This window comes from Watersipora subatra, chromosome 10, assembly GCF_963576615.1.
Source record: "Watersipora subatra chromosome 10, tzWatSuba1.1, whole genome shotgun sequence".
In the NCBI taxonomy this organism is placed as follows: domain Eukaryota; kingdom Metazoa; phylum Bryozoa; class Gymnolaemata; order Cheilostomatida; family Watersiporidae; genus Watersipora; species Watersipora subatra.
The window spans coordinates 23,939,451-23,944,939 of record NC_088717.1 but is presented as its reverse complement, the minus strand read 5'-3'; positions in this window follow the sequence as shown (position 1 = coordinate 23,944,939).

Below are 5,489 nucleotides of genomic sequence, written 5' to 3'. Positions count from 1 at the left end.
TAGACTGACACTTTAACATTTGCACTAATCAACTGCCTTCAAGTATTTCTAAATAAATTACAGCAGCTTATTCTTTCCATTTTATCGAGACACTTGAAAATTTCACAAGACGCATTAAACAGCCAGGCTGGTAATGTATACAACGGAGATACTGTGATATAAGGGAGTAGTCGGGCCTAAGGTCAAAAAGGACCGTTACAGCCAGCCAGACAAGCCCAAATTAGGAAAATAGCCCGGCCCCACCAAACCGAGAGGAATTCGGCCTGACCAGAAAGATCGGGCTGGCCCACGATTCAGCCAGAAGCACTACTTGCCAGTGACCAGCCCGTAAAGAACAAGCTGTTGGCTACCGAGCCAATGCCTGCCAGACCGACCTACTGCAGGGTCGACTGATCCAAACAGGGAGCGAAGCCTGCCAGCAAGAAAGATATATAAGGTGCCAGATGTCAAAAAAGCATGGCATGGAAAAACCTCATTATATGCAGTTGTTTGTTGCGCATACGTTAACTGTAATTATTTATGTATTGGCTAAAACTATATAAAGCCTTGTGCACTTTGAAGTGGTTTGATTTTTGGTGGAGCAGTAAAAGGTTGCAGCTGATCCTTTGCAATACTCTAATGTGTTTACGTCATTTTCTCTTTCTTAAGTGCAGCAAAAGAAAATTGTATTTTTAGGTTATTTATGGAGCTTTAATTATTCAAATCAAAATGGAAAACTCGCACTGATTTCACACTATGATATATAGAACTTTTTACAAAGTACCAAGCAAAACCTTTATATAAATAATACTAGTACTCTTGCTTGCCCTGTGCACTGTGAGAGATTGTCATGAGTTATCAGTATAATTATTATCAAATGGTGGTAACGTGCTTGCTTTGGCATCTGACATCCTGTGTTAAATTTTCACGAAAGATAATATTTTTAGCACCCTCAGCGTGACTTTGAACAGACAGATGGACAAACATGGTTCTTATTATAGTAAATATTAAGTTGAATTTATGTAAAAGGATGTGATATAGGAGTGCCTACTGTATAATGAAGGGATGCACATACTTAATGTGGTAATCTCTAATTGTTTCCCAGTCGGTAAGAATTGAACTATATTGATCCTAGCAAAATATCGCATTAATTGTTATAAGTTTGCCTTAGGAGCAAGAGCAGCATATACTATGGATTCTTCATAGCTTAACGAGCCTGGCAGTCCCATGCATCGCGTGAGATTATCTCGAATAATCACTATAGTCACATTTATCTCATGACGATGTAAGGTGATTGAGTGGTGTTGTGGTAGTGTGCTTGTCTTTTAAATTGGATATCCTGAGTTTGAGTCCCGCCTGAGGTAACATTTTTCCCTAACATTCTGAGTATAGTTTTAGACGAACAAACACTGCTCTTTTTATAGTAACGATTATAAAGATTGCATTTGAACCTGCACCTTATAAGAGCGCAGTTGTAGTCTCATCATGGGAGTGTTTTTACACATATATGATGAATTTTGATAATTCATATCATTTCTGCCAGTCACAGCAAAAGTTTCTGAACAAATGTGTACTATTATGTTACACCTAGCAGTCCAGTGTGACATCAGAGATCATCAGGTGCAGCGATTACATGTAAGTACACGCACAATTATTCCACGATGCTCGAAGGTGATCGAGTGGCGGAATTGTTAGAGTTGCTCAGCAATACTGACAGTTGAGAGTTGTCTTGCCATATTTAGCATTTGTTTTTTGACTTAAAACAGACAAGTGGACACAAATGCTACTATAGAAATGTTTGCTCAAAGCTTTTACATGTATATCCGTACAAGGATGAACTATTTAATTAAAGATGAACTTGCGTAAAATCTTAATAGACATCAGAAAGTATCGATATTTTCTTATCATTAAGAAAATATGGGTTGATGTTTGAAGTGATCTGACTGCCAGCATGTTTTAAGATTAAAATTGATAAAACTTAATAACAGCTCAAAATGCTCAGAAGAAGGAAAATACGTGCAAAATGACGTCACTAGTTGTTGTCAAGGTAGTTCGTATCAGCTGTTGCATTCAAATTGTAGCATTATGCGTCTCTATTCTGTCAGTCTATTCGCAACTATAGACGTCATAATCACACGTTAGCTTGATCTGAGCATTTTAACCGCTATCCAGTTTTGTAGATTTTAATCTGAAATCATCCACGCCGTCAGATGATCTCAAACATCACAAACAATATCGAATGATAAAAAATACCGATACTTTCTGATAGATTTAACTAATGTTTTGTATATATATATGTCATGCTGCCGAGCTGGGGGTCAGTTATGTTTTCTGCGTCGCAGTGTATGAACAAGCAGTACCTGTCTGCCTAACTGTAAAAGCTAGTATCTTACTACCCAACATGCAATAAAAAGGACCCTCATCAATATTCTAAAGCTTTGCCTTAATTTAAAGGTCCGGTTGATGCCTTAAAGTTGAACATGCTGCCGCACTCACATAGTTTTTATCAGCTCAGTTTGTTAAATATAAACTTTTCACTTCCTGTCTGCATTAGTGCATTTTATGGCTACTGATTAAATGATTGTTATATTTAATATATATTATTTATGTTATATATATAGTAATTGAAAATACTTAGTAACCTTTTGTTGTTATCTCCCAACTTAAGAGCAAACTTTACTAGACAAGCGTTAAATTGTTTTTAATTATTTTAGATCGGCAGTCGCTAGCTCAAATTTAAGCTCCAAACTTCCGCTTGGACTGTTTATATTTTATTAAATCACGCCATCCTGTAAATGCCAGCTTTTATATTGCTATAATGTGTGCCATTCTGATGCTATGTAAAACCTTCTCACTAGATATATCTTATTACTTACCACTTGCCACTCCTAAGAGATGTCTGAAATAGTTCAAATTGTTCAAGCAAATTGGTACAATTCCATTTGTCAAGCTTTGCTGTTTCTCATAGAGTAGTTGCTCTGAAACAATTGACATCTGCTCAGCTACTATGATAGCATTCATTGGCTGCCAGTGTGTCAGCAACTGTATAGAACTTATGTCTAGAGGTCGTATGAGGTCATGTTTGAGTAGCTGTTCTTATTTTATGTTTTTGTTGCATCCGTATTTCTTATATATTATTATTTTTCTTTGTCTCATAATTTTATTTGCTCTTAACATTATCGACCGATGTAAATAAAGTTTATACGTATTTATCGTGTGAAAGATCTAGTAGGTTTCTTTCCTACAAAAATTCACATCACCGCAGTCACTATCGTATTATTCATTATCTATTGTCAGCATTGATTCATTTTCTGCTGAAGTTCATTAAAGACTCGTTGAATGCCCAGCATTGCACTGGTAATAAAATAATTACCCGATGAGTTTGAGTAACTTAGCTGGTAAGCTAGTCAAATCTATGTACCGCATCAGAAGTTAGATTAATAAACGTTATGTTACTCGTAATATATTACTCATTATGTCAATTAAAACGCTCGTTAGTATTTTAACTATAGTTATTAATCTATTGCATCGCAAGTAGTGGGTGTGGCTTAATGTGTTAGCTTGACTGTCTCTAGAGCTGAAAATGCTGAGTTGATATTCAGTGCAAAACATATTTTCATTGATAAAACTTGATCGACATAACTAGACACACAGCCAGAGCTACAGACAAATGACAAGCACTGAGATTTAGGCATTCCTTTATATTATTCATGTGGAAGATCAAGTATTGTTGGTGCCTACAATAATTTTCTTACACAAATGTATCATCAGATCAAGGTGGTTAAAATAAAACTATATTTTGCCACAATAGCAAAGTTTGCTGCCCACTAGACCGGTCTGTTTTGGCAATACATTCCAAGAGCTTTCCTAGCCAACTAAACTTTGATTTGAATTATGGAGTCGCCTCTGGCTGAACCAATTACATTAAAGTATTTTCTCTGTTTCGCTGTTAACACTTTTAAAATTATTCTGGTCAGTGTTAGAATAAGTTGCAATAAAAAGGAATATTGATGAAAGGAAATCAAATACAAATCAGTACTTCAAGCATTTTGCAAATCATTAGAAAAAGGTAGATAGGTATGAATTTAATTATGGCTGGTCAGTGTTGTTTTAAAGTAAATTAGACTACATAAGACCACAAAACAAAAAATAGCACAAAGTAAAGTAAATTATGAGTATTAAAAAAAAGCTTTTTGGTATGACTCTGTTCAATATCATAGTAAATTGACAAAGTGTTGGTGTCTGGTATAAGGTGCAATGGTTTTTTTAGGGAAGTAGAAATGTGAAGAAGGATGATCAGGCAGATTGGTGATACAATTTGAGCATTTGAAACAGCAAATATCTAAAACACCTTTAGCTCCTTAACATTAAAGGCATTTAGACGTTAGTTTGTAACTATCAATATCAGGTAGCATTACTCTATGGTGCAATTTTTAGAAGCGTTCAAATTTTCTTCATTATTTTCAATATCACTGTATGCGTTATACAGTGATGCCTTTCTACTCGGTGGTTCACCTTTTGCAGCTTCAGGACTAATTAAGAAAATTCATATAAATAAAAACTGAAAACCTAAAATACGTAGCTCATACTCTGACCCAGTGAGATCCCTCCACAAGCATCTTTGTGATGGCAGCAGCCTCAGTTTGCTATTTTTGTTACGTTTTGTGAAGTTTATAAAGACAATGTAGTTGTGACCTTCATCAAGCTTCTTAAAGTCCAAATCATTTAATCAACTAACCTGAGAAAGAGAGGAAAATACTTATAATTAATGAACAAGTGATTTCAAAAATGATTTTCTATTCCGTGGAGTTTTTCTTTTTTCAAAAGGTGAAGGATCAGTGAAAATGTTATTTGTACAAGCTATCTTATTACTGTTGCGTTATTACTATGATTGTTATTACTGTTGCGTTATTACTGTTATTGTTATTACTGTTATGTTATTACTGTTACTTCCTTACTGTTACGTTATTACTGTTATTTCATTACTGTTACATTATTACTGTTATGTTATGTTATTACTGTTGTGTTATTACCATTATGTTATTGCTGTTACGTTATTACTGCTATGTTATTACTGTTGCGTTCTTTTTGTTATGTTATTACTGTTATGTTATTACTATTATATCATTACTGTTAAGGTATTAAATACTGCTGTGTTATTACTGTTATATAATTACTATTACATTATTGCTGTTACATTTTAACTGTTATGCTATTAATGTTACTTCCTTACTGTTACGTTATTACTGTTGTGTTATTATTGTTATGTTATTACTGTTATGTTATTACTGTTACGTTATTGCTGTTGTGTTTTTACTGTTATGTCATTACTGTTAAGGTATTACTGGTGTGTTATTGCTTTTACATTATTACTGTTACATCATTACTGTTCCATCTTCACTGTTACGTCATTACTGCCGCGTCATTATTGTTACATCATTACTGTGACATCAATACTGTTAAAGTATTACTGTTACATTATTACTGTTGCGTTATTACTGTTATGTATT